The 16,328-nt window shown below is 38.5% G+C and overlaps 1 protein-coding gene across 3 annotated transcripts in view; it reads left to right on the top strand.

The window, feature by feature from the left end:
- Window positions 1–16,328, top strand: part of B3GALT1 (beta-1,3-galactosyltransferase 1) — a 619,500-nt gene that overhangs the window by 397,516 nt on the left and 205,656 nt on the right. Inside the window, exon 4 of one of the 3 annotated variants that reach the window (XR_011569376.1) lies at window positions 1,026–15,791. The exons of the other annotated variants lie outside the window; for them this stretch is intronic. The gene's annotated coding sequence lies outside the window, so the exon portion shown is untranslated. Of the gene's footprint in view, window positions 1–1,025; window positions 15,792–16,328 lie in introns of those variants that run through there. 3 annotated transcript variants of the gene reach the window in all.

The following is a 16,328-nucleotide window of genomic DNA, read 5'->3' as shown; positions in this document are numbered from 1 at the left end:
TTAGATGCTATACGGATTTAAGTGATTGGAGTTTGATCTAGATAATCCCAAAAGTCCCACTCAACCCTAAGAATACATGATAATATTATAAAATTGGTTGCTAAGAAGCAACAAATTCTAATTTACTTTTATCTTTTTAAGATAGTTTTCCAGATTTTTGCCCAGAGTTGTGAACATAGGAATCATTTTTCATTTTTCTTCTTGAGGTATTTTTATCAGTACTATTTACTGTTCATTATTTCATTCTAAAAAGTCCAGAGTTCTGTGGTTTGGAATTTGATTGCAATTTGGAAAAATGAAAGAACCAAATCAGAGATGGAGACAAAAAGTATATCTGAATGGATGAAATTGTGGAGCTGGTATAAGAGCTTTAATTAGAAAATATTGTGGGCTATTTAATGTAATATTTGTTTATAATTTTATAATATTTTAATTTTTGGCCTTGTCAACCATTGTTCTGTTATGCTTCTTTGACTCAGAGTTGCAATGCAAGTACTACAAGTACTATAGAGTAGTTCAGTGTGTGTGGTTATACAGAAGCCTTTTGACACGTGACCAGTCAGAGGAAAACTTCAACTTTGAAATCTTACTACATGAAAGGCTAAAATTGTTTAAACATTTTTTATTGAGGGTATATTTGAACAGTATGTCTCAGATGGACAACACAGTGATTCACAAATTTTTAAAAATGATACTCCATTTATTGTTAATACAAAATATTGGTGACATTCTCTGTGCTATACGATACATCCTTGTAGCTTACTTAGTTTGTACACAGTAGTTTGTACTTCTTGATCCCCTATCACTATCTTGCTACTTCTGCTTTCCCTCTCCCCCTGGTAGCCACTAGTTTGTCCTTTAAATCTGTAAGTCTAAGTTGCTGTATTTACTAGTTGTATTTTTTAGATTCCACGTACAAGTGATATCAGACAATATTGTCCCTGTCTGACTTCTTTCACTTAGCATAATGTCCTTGAAGTCTATCCATGTTATTGCAAATGACAAAATTTTGTTCTTATTTATAGCTGAGTAGTATTCCATTCGGAGAAGGCAATGACACCCCACTCCAGTACGCTTGCCTGGAAAATCCCATGGACGGAGGAGCCTGGTAGGCTGCAGTCCATGGGGCTGCTAAGAGTCGGACACGACTGTGCGACTTCACTTTCACTTTTCACTTTCACACATTGGAGAAGGAAATAGCAACCCACTCCAGTGTTCTTGCCTGGAGAATCCCAGGGATGGGGGAGCCTGGTGGGCGGCTCAGTCTATGGGGTCGCACAGAGTCAGACACGACTGAAGCGACTTAGCAGCAGCAGCAACAGTATTCCATTATGTATACCGTATCTACTTTATCCATTTATCTGTTGATGAACACTTAGAATGCATCCATATCTTGGCAATTATAAATAGTGCTGCTGTGGACACCGGTGCATGTATCTTTTTTAATTGGTGTTTTCATGTGGGGTGTATATATATCCCCAGAAATGGAATTGCTATATCGTATGGTAATTCTAGTTTTAGTTTTCTGAGAAACTGGCATATTGTTTTCCACAGTGGCTGAACCAATTTACATTCTGACCAACAGTGTTCTAGGATTCCCTTTTCTCTATATTCTCACTAACATTTGTTATTTGTTTCTTAATTTTTTTCAATTGTAGCTGATTTACAATGTTGTGTTCGTTTCTGATGTATAGCAAAATGATTCAGTTATACATACATATATTCTTTTCCTATTATTTTCCATTATGGTTTATTAAAAGATACTGACAGTAGGACCTTCTTGTTATCTATTTTATATATAGCAGTTTGTGTCTGCTAATCCCAAACTCCTAATTTATCCCCCTCCCCTACTTTCCTCTTTGGTAGCTATACATTATTCTCTATGCCTGTGAATCTGTAGATAAGTTCATTGTATTGTTTCCTTAAGATTCTGCGTGTGATATCATATATCTTTGTCTGACTTCCCTCACTTAATATGGTAGCCTCTAGGTCCATTCATGTTGCTGCAAGTGGCATTATTTCATTTTTTATGGATGAGTAATATTCCACTGTATGTATATCCTTCATCTTCTTCAATAATTCATCTGTTGGTGGACCTTTAGGTTTCTTCCATGTCTTGGATATTGTGAATAGTGCTACTATGAACATTGTGTTACATGTATCTTTTCAAATTAGAATTTTCTCCAGATATGTGCTCAGGAGTGAGATTGCTAGACCATACAGTAACTCTATTTTTAGATTTCTAGGGAGCCTTCATACTTTTCTCCATAGTGGCTGCACCAATTTACATTCCCACCAACAGGGTAAGAGAGTTCCCTTTTCTTCACACCCTCTCCAGCATTTATCGCTGGTAGATTTTTTGCTGATCATTCTGACAAGTGTGAGGTCATACTTCATTATAGTTTTGATTTGCATTTCTCTAATAATAGTGATGTTGAACATCTTTTTATATGCCTATTGGCCCTTTTCTTGTCTTCTTTGGAGAAAGATCTATTTAGATCTTCTGCCCATTTTATGATTGGTGGGTGTTTTGTTGTTACTGTTATTGAGTTTATAAGCTGTTTGTATGCTTTGGAAATTAACCCCTTGTCAGTCACATCATTTGGAAGTATTTTCTCCAGGTCTTTAGGTGGTCTTTTCATTTTGTTTATAGTTTTCCTTGCCATGCAGAATCTTATGTTTGATTAGGTCCTATTTGTTTATTTTTGTTTTCATTTCTATTGCCTTGGGAGAATGACCTATGAAAAAAATGATAGGATTTATGTCAGAGAATGTTTTGCCTATGTTCTTTTCTAAGAATTTTATCGTGTCATGCCTTATATTTAGAGGAGGGCAAACCCACTCCAGTATTCTTGCCTGGAGAATCTTATGGACAAAGAAGCCTGTCAGGTTATAGTCCATAGGGTCACAAAGAGTCAGATACAACTGAGGCGACTTAGCACACACACATACATATGTCTTATATTTAAGTCTTTAAGCCATTTAGAGTTTATTTTTGTGTATTGTGTGAGGGAGTGTTCTAATTTCATTGATTTCCATGTGACTTTCCAGCCTTCCCAACACCACCTGCAGAAGAGTCTTTTTTTTTCCATGTTGTATTCTTGCCTGCTTTGTCAAAGAGTTATTGACTGTAGGTGTGTGGCAACATTTGTTTTGTATTCTTTTTGATCACAGCCATTCTGACAGATGTAAGGTGTTACCTGATTGTGGTTTTAATCTGCATTTCTCTGATGATTGATGATGTTGAGCATGTTTTCATGTGCCTATTGACCATCTATGTATCTTTCAACAGACATTTGGAAAAATGTCTATTCAGGTCTTCTGCCCATTTTCAATCCAGTTGTTTGTTTCATGTTGACTTGTATGGGCTGTTTATATATTTTGGATATTAACACCCTATTTTGCCCTGTCATTTTCAAATATTTTTTCCCATTCTGTAGGTTTGTTTCTTTCATATATGCCCTTTATTATGTTGAGATATGTTCCCTGAATCCCAGTTTCTGGAAAATTTTTATCATAAATGGATGCTGAAGTTTGACAAAAGCATTTTCTGCTTCTATTGAAATGATCATATAATTTACATTCTTTAATATGTTAATATGCTGTATCACATTGATTTCCAGATATTAAATATCCTTATATCACTGCATTAAATCCCACTTCATCATAGTGTATGATCCTTTTAATGTACTGTTGGATTTAGTTTGCTAATATTTTTCAGAATTTTTGCATCTGTATCAATATCAATGATATTGGCCTATGATTTTCTGTATCTGTTATTTCTTTTTCTAGTTTTGGAATCAGGGTGATGGTGGCCTTATAAAATGAATTTGGAAGCATTTTTTCCTCTGAAATGTTTTGGAAATTTTGAAAAGAATAGATGTTAACTCTTCTCCAAATGTTTGATAGAGTTCACCTGGGAAGCCATCTGGTCCTGAACTTTTGTTAGGAGATTTTGTTGTTTTTTTTTAATTGATTTGGTTTCATTGATGGTAATTGGTTTGTTCATATTTTCTATTTCTTCCTGGTTCAGTCTTGGGAGATTATATTTCTAGAAATTTATCCATTTCTTCATTGACCAGTTAGATGAAAACATCAACTGTGAACTCTTACTAGATAAAAACATTGAAATTTTATCAAAATAAACAGTAAGGGAAACTTTAAAAACTGTCACTATGCATATTCAAAGTTTGTCCTACCACGTTGTGTAATATTTGTTTTACTTATTATTTCTCTGTCACTTTCTTGATGACTTTGTTTCCTCAGACATTTGCATCAGTTGTACAGATGCCGAAGGAAAAAATGTTAAGGAAAATATTGTTTTCGGTGGATTTTAGGGAAGTCTGCCTGTACTGGGTTCTCTCTTCTTGCTCCATTACCAGCCTATGATAAAGCCAGAGAGACATTTCTGAAGAGATTGTATCAACCATTTTATTGTAAAGTATTTCTGTAGTCTGATGTGTATTACTTATGCTCTTTTGCAGGGAGACACTAGTGAGTTGATAAATGTGTCAGATCAGCAACAGTTGAATCTTAGGGCATTTCAGAGAGAGAAAATCTCCTTCTTTCTTCCTACAGTGGAGGGAAAACAGCTTCGCTTCTACCCTGCAACCAGAGCCTCAACTGCTCCTGCTTGAGAATGATGACCAGTAATGATGGTTCCCCAATTCCAGCAGTGAGTGGTACCTAATTCCAATTGTTATCCCAGTTCCCAGAAGCCTGTTTCTTTCTCTGAGTCTGGTCTTCCCCAGGAAGGTTATTTTCTGAAAACAGCCTGTCAGAGAGGGGGAAATTCCCCCTTCTACCCCTCTTGAGTTCTTGTGGCTGGACTCATAATACATAGACACAAGACAGATTAACAAGAGAAAAAGAAATACATTTTAACTCATGTGCAAGGTAATGGGACCTAAGAAGTGACCAGAGAAGACAGATTTTATATTTTTCAGACAAATAAACAGTAAGTGAGGAATTAACAAGACAAAGAAAGAGGCTTCAGGTGCTTAATTAGTGAAGAATCTAGAATTTGGGCTTCGAGTAGTAAACTAAAGAAGTAATGAGGTTTGTTTGGGCTTCCCTAGTAGCGTAGACTGTAAGGAGTCTGCCGCAATGTGGGAGACCAGGATTCAGTCCTCGGTCGGGAAGATCCCCACTCCAGTATGCTTGCCTAGGGAATTCCATGGACAGACCATGGGGTTGCAAAAGAGTCAGATACGACTGAGCACTAAGTATCAACAAGGCTTGCTTATATAGACTACTTGGCCCCAAAGTTTCTCTCTCTGGTGAAGAGTGTCCCTTCTACCTCCAGATGCAGGAGGTGTACCTTTCACGTGAGAGATTTATTTGCTGCCTTCAGGGAGACAGATGGGAGAGTCAGAGTGTCCCTCTTGCATCAGATGTTTCTTAAGTAACTTTCTTTCAAAATGATCAGTTTGCCATTGAGGCATATTTGGAGGGAGGTCTGCCCTGGGCTCCAACAAGCCCTTGGCATACTACTGCCCCACATATCATTGGCCCAGCTCCAGATAGATGGTATTTTTATTTTGTAAACTAACTGGGATTTCATAAACATAGCAGTACTCCATGACAGGGAAATTTTAAATTTATGCAGCATATTTGGGAAGTGGGCTTTGTCACTTGAGTATTTGGAGCACTCCTCATTTGCTTGCTTGCTTAGTCACTCCAGTCATATCCGACTCTTTGCATCCCTTGGGACTGTAGCCTGCCAGGTTCCTCTGTCTCTGAGACTTCGTTCAGGTAAGAATACTGGAGTGGTTACCATTTCCTTCTCCAGGGGATCTTCCGGACCAAGGGATCGAACCCATGTCTCCTGTGTCTCCTATGCAGGAGGATTCTTTACCTCTAAGCCGTTCCTAAGTCAAAGGTGCAGACCTTAGAAGTTATTAGAAGAAATTAAATTTAGCTGTTATTTTGTCTTCCCTCCCACTGTGTGGCTCTATGGGAATGTGAACAATGATGGGTACTGTGGTGTGAAGCTATGTTTTGAGGGGCCAGAAACAGCCCAGTAGGTTAGAAAAGAATGTTAGTGCAAACAGTTCAAGGGACATTTAGTAGAAGGAACAGTTTGCTCTCTCTGCTAGGTTGGCAAGGTATCTTGAGAAAAGACTCTTATTGTGATTTGGCTTTTCAGGCCTCAGGGGCCTGACTACTTTCCATATTCTAATTACTTGCCTACTGTTTCTAGAATAATTCATAAAGGGGCTATGTGAATTAATACCTATAAAGGATCTTGCAAAACACAATCTGTGAGGGTCTGGATCCTTCTTTCAGGACTCATGTAAGTCTTACTGTGGCCAGAAAATATTGACTATGCCTCTGTTTACTGACTTCTAAGGAACCACCTTTGTTTTCTCAAATGAATGATACATGGATGATGACATTTTCTTTATCTTGTCAGAAGGTTTTCACATAGCTACAGCATGACTGCTCCCTGGCTGGCTGCCTGCATTATGCATTGCGTTGTAAGATAAACCTTGCTTCAGAAAGGTTAAAAAGTGACAATACAGTGTACCTGACAGTTGATGAAATAAGGTAGTTGAGGAGGAATTTTCTGGACTGCCTTATCCCATTTACAAATTTGATAAATAACCTCAGCAGTGGCCACAGGACGGGAAAAGGTCAGTTTTCATTCCAATCTCAAAGAAAGGCAATGCCAAAGAATGCTCAAACTACTGCACAGTTACACTCATCTCACATGCTAGTCAAGTAATGCTCAACATTCTCCAAGCCAGGCTTCAGCAATACGTGAACCGTGAACTTCCAGATGTTCAAGCTGGCTTTAGAAAAGGCAGAGGAACCAGAGATCAAATTGCCAACATCTGTTGGGTCATCAAAAAAGCAAAAGAGTTCCAGAAAAATATCTATTTCTGCTTTCTTGACTATGCCAAAGCCTTTGACTGTGAGGACCACAACAAGCTCTGGAAAATTCTTCAAGAGATGAGAATACCAGACCATCTGACCTGCCTCGTGAGAAACCTATATGCAGGTCAGGGAGCAACCATCCAGCAAACTGGACATGGAACAACAGACTGGTTCCAAACAGGGAAAGGGGTACATCAAGGCTGTATATTGTCACCCTGCTTATTTAACTGATATGCAGAGTTCATCATGAGAAACGCTGGGCTGGAGGAAGCACAAGCTGGAATCAAGATTGCCGGGAGAAATATCAATAACCTCAGATATGCAGATGACACCACCTTATGGAAGAAAGAAAAGAAGAACTAAAGAGCCTCTTGATGAAAGTGAAGGAGGAGAGTGAAAAAGTTGGCTTAAGACTCAACATTCAAAAAACTAAGATCATGGCATCTGGTCCCATCCCTTCATGGCAAATAGATGGGCAAACAGTGGAAACAATGAGAGATTTTTATTTTCCTGGGCTCCAGAATCACTGTGGCTGCAGCCATGAAATTAAAAGACACTTGCTCCTTGGAAGAAAAGTTATGACCAACCTAGACAGCATATTAAAAAGCAGAGACATTACTTTGCCAACAAATGTCCGTCTAGTCAAAGCTATGGTTTTTCTAGTAGTCACGTATGGATGTGAGAGTTGGACTATAAAGAAAGCTGAGTACTGAAGAATTGATGCTTTTCAACTATGGTGTTGCAAAAATAAACTAAAAATGGATTAAAGATCTAAACATAAGACCAGAAACTATAAAACTCCTAGAGGAGAACATAGGCAAAACACTCTCCGGCATATATTACAGCAGGATCCTCTATGACCCACCTCCCAGAATATTGGAAATAAAAGCAAAAATAAACAAATGGGACCTAATTAAAATTAAAAGCTTCTGCACAACAAAGGAAATTATAAGCAAGGTGAAAGACAGCCTTCCGAATGGGAGAAAATAATAGCCAATGAAGCAACTGACAAAGGATTAATCTCAAAAATATGCAAGCAACTCCTGCAGCTCAATTCCAGAAAAATAAACAACCCAATCAAAAAATGGGCCAAAGAATAAACAGACATTTCTCCAAAGAAGACATACGGATGGCTAACAAACACATGAAAAGATGCTCAACATCACTCATTATCAGAGAAATGCAAATCAAAACCACAATGAGGTACCATTTCACGCCTATCAGAATGGCTGTGATCCAAAAGTCTACAAGCAATAAATGCTGGAGAGGGTGTGGAGAAAAGGGAACCCTCTTACACTGTTGGTGGGAATGCAAACTAGTACAGCCACTATGGAGAACAGTGTGGAGATTCCTTAAAAAACTGGAAATAGAACTGCCTTATGACCCAGCAATCCCACTGCTGGGCATACACACCGAGGAAACCAGAATTGAAAGAGACTCATGTACCCCAATGTTCATTGCAGCACTGTTTATAATAGCTAGGGCATGGAAGCAATGTAGATGTCCATCAGCAGATGAATGGATAAGAAAGCTATGGTACATATATACACGATGGAATATTACTCAGCCATTAAAAAGAATACATTTGAATCAGTTCTAATGAGGTGGATGAAACTGAAGCCTATTTTACAGAGTGAAGAAAGCCAGAAAGAAAACACCAATTCAGTATACTAGCACGTATATATGGAATTTAGAAACAGGATAACGATAACCCTATATGCAAGACAGCAAAAGAGACACAGATGTATAGAACAGTCTTTTGGACTCTGTGGGAGAGGGCAAAGGTGGGATGATATGGGAGAATGGCACTGAAACATGTATAATATCATATGTGAAACGAATTGCCAGTCCAGGTTCGATGCATGATACCGGATGCTTGGGGATGGTGCACTGGGATAACCCAGAGGGATGGTATGGGGAGGGAGGTGGGGGGGCGGGGTCAGGATGGGGAACAGGTGTATACCTGTGGCAGATTCATGTCGATGTATGGCAAAACCAATACAATATTGTAAAGTAATTAGCCTCCAATTATAATAAACAAATTTATATTAAAAAATAAAATAAACTATGGTGCTGGAGAAGACTCTAGGGGGTCCTTTGGACTGCAAGGAGATCCAACCAGTCCAGTCTAAAGGAGATCAGTCCTGGGTGTTCATTGGAAGGACTGATGTTGATGCTGAAACTCCAATCCTTTGGCCACCTGATGTGAAGAGCTGACTCATTTGAAAAGCCCTGATGCTGGGAAAGATTGAAGGCAGGAGAAGGGGACGACAGAGGATGAGATGGTTGGATGGCATCACCATCTCAATGGACATGAGTTTGAGTAAACTCCTGGAGTTTGTGAGGACAGGGAGGCCTGGCGTGCTGCAGTCCACAGGATTGCGAAGTGCTGGACACGATTGAGCGACTGAACTGAAATAACCTTTGAAGAATTATTCCTGATATTTTGTCATTGTTAATGCAATTTGTAGCTTTCAGGTGTGTGTGTGATCAACTAGAATGAAAAGAAAGAAGGATATGTCATAGTCTCTGTATTTTCTTCACTGTGTATTGGGACTTAAGTCCTCCAGCCAGGATGCATGCTTACCATCATCACTCAGGCTACAAAAGAAATTAATTGAGTAAGTGGTGAAATATTCCTTTAAATCTGGGAAGCCATGTCATCGCCCTTGATCCCTCAATTACAGTGTGTGAAATCTCATTAGTATTTTATTTAAGATGCTATTTAGATATTGTATTTCATTAAAGCACAGAGCAGTTTCTGTAATATATACTGTGGCAGGTGCTGAAGTGCTGCTTGAGTTATTCTATGGAAAAGCCCCTTGTGGAGGAGCATTAACTCACTCTATCCCCAGGAGGACTGGCCTGTACAGTTTGATGTCTTCAAACTGATGAAGAAGTTCTATCCACTGAGAATGCCATCCACCTCATTCACGTGTTTCTCGGCTTTTTTTTTCTAGAAGAGGGTTTCTCAATTTCACTACTATGGATGTTTGGGATTAGATAATTCTATGTCCAAAGGACCTGTGCAGTGCCCTGTAGGATGTTTGGCAGAATTCCTAGTCACCAGGTGCCAAAAACATCCTCTCCCCAAAACTGATAATTTAAAATGTTTCCAGACACTGCCCAGTGTCCCCTGGGGCACAAAGCCACCCTGGTAGAGAACTGTTGTTCTCGAATTCTCTTTCAAGCCACAGAGACTCTGGAAAGACAGGGATCAGATGCTTCAAGAATTAGTTCTCATCCATGTTATTATGATGTTCAAATGTGAAACCAAAGGATGAATTAGCCACAGGTTATATAAAAGCTACAAAAGAAAGAAATCAGCAGCTTTCAACGTATGGGCTCAATACTGTAATATGAAGCTACATTGTGAGATAATTTAGTGTCAGGGTGAGTTTGAAGATAGAAAGGATGACATATACCTCTCTCCCTCTCAAACATTGTCTGTAATGGAAAATTTCAAGTTTTCGGAAGTGTAAGGAAACTGCAAAAGCACACAAAATCAGCTCTGTTCAGTGTAGACTTGGTCCTATATTTTTTCTAGTGAAAAAAAAAAAAAACTCTAAGTTTTTTATAAACATCATAATGAAAACAAAGAAAAACAAACTCTGTGGTACAGTTCAAATGAAACTGTTATTATAATCACTCCTCCCACCTCATTAGTGCATGGCTCATCCCCTTGAAAATATTTATCACCTCCATGCTTGCCCAGAAGTACATCCTTTTGTATATAAATGGCTTATTTTTTAGTATTCTTTAGTAATTCAGCCATGAGTGGTTGTGGCTTCTTTTTAAAGCAATTATTTTAAAAGTATGTCAAAACAAAGTACACTGTTATTTTACACATTCAGGAAAAGTCTCTGAGAGTTGGCTTCAGAAAAGTAGGCAGTGCTCTCTCCCCAGTTCCTTAATGGGAAAAACCAAGTACATCATCTGCAAAGATCAGTGCTCACTTGGCACCAATATGGAAAGGCATCTGTCTCATGTAGCTTATTGCGGTAACCCATTTATTAGTCTCCTTGCTTCCGCCTTGCTACTTAATGTCTTCTTCTCTCTACTTTAGCAAATAGAGCAGTCCTGGTAAACATCATTGAGATCGTGTAAATCCTTTACTCAAAGCCCTTTAGTGGCTCCCCATGTTGCTTAGAGTAAAAGCTAAAGACTGTAAAAATGGTCTGCAAGGCCCTACCTCTGGTTTCATCTCCTCTTTTTCTCTCCATTGTGCACCTCACCACAGCTTCATCGGCCTCCTCGATGGCCTGAGGACTCACCAGCTCTAGCTCAGAAATTTTGTACCTGCAGTTCCTTTGCCTGAGATGCTCTCCAAGGATATATACATGCATCACTCCCTCATCTCCTTCAAGTCTGCTTTCATGGCAACTCTTCCAAGAGGCCTCCTCTAACTGTTTAAGTTTGCTATCTCACCCACATTGCCCTGCCACTGCCCTTCTCCTGCTGCTGCTTTTTGTGTACTATCATGATATCTCTCTCTCTAATATACTAATTCCTTTTCATTTTGGTCTGTATTCTCCACTCCTTGAAAGAACAAAAATTCAGTGAAGACAAGGAATTTTTACTGTTTAATCCTCTATTATGTCACAAGATTCTAATAAGGGCTGGTGATATAACTGTCTATTGAAAGGATCTATAATCATGATAGTAAGTAAAAGGTATTATAAGCAAAATTTATTTTCAAAGTATAAATTGAAAGATCATTTCAAGATTAGCTTGATACTTGATTTTTTTTGAAGAATGAAGTTTCAGATGTTATTGAATATAGTTTTTAACTTTAAAAAAATGAAGTATAGTTGATTTACAAATTAGTTTCAGCTGTGCAACATAGTGATCCAATATTTTTATAGATTATACTTCATTTAAAGTTATTGCAAAATAATGGCTATATTTCCCTCTGCTGTTAACATGTCTTTTTGCTTATTTTATACATAGCAGTTTGTGTTTCTTAAATCCACACTCTTATCTTATGCCCCTGCTTGCTTCTACACCCTAGTAACTAATAGTTTGTTCTCTGTATCTGTGAGTCTGTTTTGTTGTATACATCCCTTTATTTTTTAGATTCCACATACAAGTGATTTATGTAGAGTGTTCGTTTTTTGCTGTCAGACTTATTTCACTAAGCATACTATCCTCTGGGTCCATCCACATTACTGAAAATGGCAGCATTTTGTTCTTTTTTATGTCTGAGTAATAGTCCATTGGGAAGATCCCCTGGAGAAGGAAAGGACAACCCACTTCAGTATTCTTGCCTGGGAAGTCCCATGGACAGGGGAACCTGGAGGGCTACAGTCTATGGGATTGCAAAATAATGGGGCACAGCTTAGTGACTAAACAAGAAATATTCCATTGTATATGTGTGTGTATGTATACATATATAGGATGTGGTCTCTTTAAAATCGCTATTCCCTGCAAATACAAAGCAGGTACCTGTGAAGTTTAATTTACAAGTCAAAGAACTTCTCATTATGAAATATGAAATCTATTAACTTTTAAACATCTTGATTTTGAAGTGTGTATAAATTTTGTGGGGAAATGTCATTGACTAGATTATTGCAATTTGCCTTGAGTCAAGTTAAGGAAAAGGGGATGGATCTATAATTTAACTGTTTTATGTTTTGAAAAACACATTATGAGGATGATCAACAGTTGATTCTGTCTAGGGCTTCCCTGGTGGCTTAGCTGGTAAAGAATCTGCCTGCAATGAGGGAGACCTGGGTTTGACTCCTGGGTTAGGAAGATCCCCTGGAGAAGGGAAAGGCTACCTACTCCAGTGTTCTGGCCTAGAGAATTCCATGGACAGTATAGTCCATGGGGTTGCAAAGAGTTGGACATGACTGAGGGACTCACTTTCACTACTTTTCAGGATATATATATATGTATTTAATCAAATGACTTTTTAAAAATCAAGTTAGATAGTAACAAGGGATCTTCTGTCAGTGTTTCCACGTTTCAGTTTTCATTGTGTATATTAAGGTTCTCCAGAGAAACAGAGCCAACGGGAGGTACACATATGTATATGTCCCCCCATAGTGACATTTATATTTACTATTATAAAAAGATTTATCTTAGGGAGTTGGCTCATGTAATTACAGAGGCTGAGAAATCTCAAGAGCTACAGTCAGCAAACTGGAAACCCAGGAGAGCCAACTAATACAATTATGTAAAGTTTAAAAATAAAATAAAATTTAAAAAAAAATTAAATAAAATTATACTTCAAACTTCAAAAAAAAAAAAAAACTTCTGGTTAGAAAGCCAGCAGGCTGGAGGCTCAAGAAAAATCAGTTTGACACAGTGGAGTATTGTGCTCAGTTCTCAGTCGTGTCCAGCTCTTTGCAACCCCGTGGATTGTAGCCTGCTAGGCTCCTTTTTCCAGAGAGTTTTCCAGACTAGAATACTAGAGTGAGTTGCCATTCCCTACTCCAGGGGATCTTCCCAACCTAGGGATCTAACCTGCATCTCTAGTGTCTCTTGCCTTGACAGGCAGATTCTTTACCACTAGCTCCCCCTGGGAAACCCTGCTGCTGCTGCTGCTGCTGAGTCACTTCAGTCGTGTCCGACTCTGTGCAACCCCATAGACGGCTGCCCACCAGGCTTCCCCGTCCCTGGGATTCTCCAGGCAAGAGCACTGGAGTGGGTTGCCATTTCCTTCTCCAATGCATGAAAGTGAAAAGCGAAAGTGAAGTCGTTCAGTCATATCCGACTCTAGTGACCCCATGGACTGCAGCCTACCAGCTCCTCCATCCATGGGATTTTCTAGGCAAAAGTACTGGAGTGGGGTGCCATCGCCTTCTCCACTGGGAAGCCCTACTTGACCATAAAAAATAACAACATAATGCCATTTTCAGCAACATAGATGGACCCAGAGATTGTCATACTGAGTGAAGTAAGTCAAATATCAGACAGAAAGACAAGTATATGATATATGTAGAATCTAAAAATAGGATACAAATGAACTTATTTACAAAACAGAAGTAGAGTTATGGATATAGAAAGCAAACTTATGGTTACCAGAGCATAAGGAGGGAGGGATAAATTGGGAAGTTGGGATTGATAAAATTATATATATATACACACACACACATGCTAGTATATATAGAATAGATAACTAATAAGAACCTGCCATATAGCGCAGGGAACTCTACTTAATATGTAACGGCCTATGTGGGAAAAGAATCTAAAAATAGAAAAGAGTGGATAAATGTATATGTATAATTGATTCACTTTGCTGTTCACTGGAAATTGACATAACATTGTAAATCAACTCCAATAAAAATTCTTTTAAAAAAAAAAGAAAAACAAACCAGAGGACTGAAAGTGAAAAAAAAGAAAAGACATCATTTTCAGTTCAAATCCAAAAGCAGGAAAAGATAAAGATCAATGTATTAGCTACAGTCTGGCAGGAGGACTTCCCTCCTACTTGAGAGGTAGCCAGACTTTTTGTTTCATTAAGCTTTCAGCTGATTGGATGAGGCCCACCCACATTACAGAGGGCAATCTGCTTTACTCAGTCTACAGATTTTGTTATTCTCATCCAAAAACACCTCACAGACTCACCCATAGTGTTTAACTAAATATCTGAACACCCTGTGATCCATTTAGTTTGGCACATAAAATATAACATCGCCTTGTGTTCCGAATGTCCTAAGTACTAAATATTTTTCCTCAAAATGACTTTAGGATAAAAGTATATATCTTCATTGTCTTCAAAAATAAAGGCAATACAGTTTGAGGGGAGGGGGATTTATTAAATTATATTGGATTTACAATGTTGTATTAGTTTCTGCTGTACAGCAAAGTGATTCAGTTAGAGATATATACTTTTTCATATTCTTTTCCATTATGATTTATTACAGGATATTGAATATAGTTCTCTGTGCTATGCAGTGATACCTTGTCATTTATTTTATATGTAGTAGTTTAATATGTGAGAGAATTAGTTATGTGAGAGAAATGAATATTTCAAAAACTATCCAACATAATGTCAGAAACTTATATTTTTTAAAATCTCTTATGAATTTTCTACTGAAACCCTCCCTTTAAAGAAGAATGCAGATTCTGAGGTGAAGGATTATAACAACTTCAAGAGTACATTTCTATTTCCCTGTGAAAGCAGTATAAGTAACACTTCTTTTTGGGGGGTGTGTCTCTTTTATTTCATGTTTTAGACAATGATAGAAACAAAATGAAACAAATTTTAGAACTACTTTTTTAAAGTAGTGACAGTGAAATATGTGAATGATTTCAGTGGCCCCAAGACAAATACATTCTCACAACTTCAGAATTACACAAAGTTTAACTTCACCTATAAGCATATTATCTTCAGTGTTCGTTCTGTTTGTTTAGTTGATACAGTTTTGTTTTGTTTTTTTTCATAAAATGCCTTGATCTTAGAGTCAACTATAAGCTCCGTTAACCCTACAGAGACAACTGGGTGCTCATTTTCTTCTCTGTATTGCCCAGTAATCTGCTCAAGCAAACATCAGAGTGGGGAAAAGTGAGCCTGTGACTTGAAACTGAAGCAAACGTTGGTCGGTATGGGGCTGTGTTCCAAATACTTAGCAAATGGTGAGGCATGAGTAGCAGTCAGTCAGAACACATGCTATAAATGTCACTAAATGGAACATGCCTAAAGTTGTCAGTGGAATTTTGGAAACTATTGTCACATTTTAAAATGTTTACTAATTTAATCATACCTAGACCTCTGTTGGAGAAGGCAATGGCACCCCACTCCAGTACTCTTGCCTAGAAAATCCCATGGACGGAGGAGCCTGGTAGGCTGCAGTCCATGGGGTTGCTAGAGTCGGACACGACTGAGCAACTTCACTTTCACTGTTCACTTTCATGCAGTGGAGAAGGAAATGGCAACCCACTCCAGTGTTCTTGTCTTGAGAATCCCAGGGACGGGAAGCCTGGTGGGCTGCCATCTATAGGTCGCACAGAGTCGGACACAACTGAAGCGACTTAGCAGCAGCAGCAGCAGTAGACCTCTGTTGGGCTTCCCTTGTGGCTCAGCTGGTAAAGAATCTGCCCGCAAGGCGGGAGACCTGGGTTCGATCCCTGGGTTGGGAAGATCCTCTGGAGAAGGGAAAGGCTACCCACTCCAGTATTCTGGCATATAGTCCATGGCCTCACAAAGAGTCAGACATGACTGAGCGACTTCACTTTCACACATCTGTTACACTTTGGTATGTTGTCTCATTTTTTAATTTCAAATTCTAAAGGCCCTAAAGCTTGATGAGGATGTAATAGTTTCAGTATGATGCTGGCACTGTCATCATGGAAATTGAGATTTTAAGAAAATATTCGATACTAAATAATGCATCTGAAAATTAAATTTTTTAGAGAACTTCTTTAAAACATCAGTTTTTTATTGAGAATGGGCCAGGAAAGAAAGAGGAAGTATGTGTGTGTGCACGCTTGGAGGGGATGTC

Source organism: Bos indicus, chromosome 2, assembly GCF_029378745.1.
Source record: "Bos indicus isolate NIAB-ARS_2022 breed Sahiwal x Tharparkar chromosome 2, NIAB-ARS_B.indTharparkar_mat_pri_1.0, whole genome shotgun sequence".
Taxonomy (NCBI): Eukaryota; Metazoa; Chordata; class Mammalia; order Artiodactyla; family Bovidae; genus Bos; species Bos indicus.
This window is presented reverse-complemented; position numbering and strand designations above follow the sequence as displayed.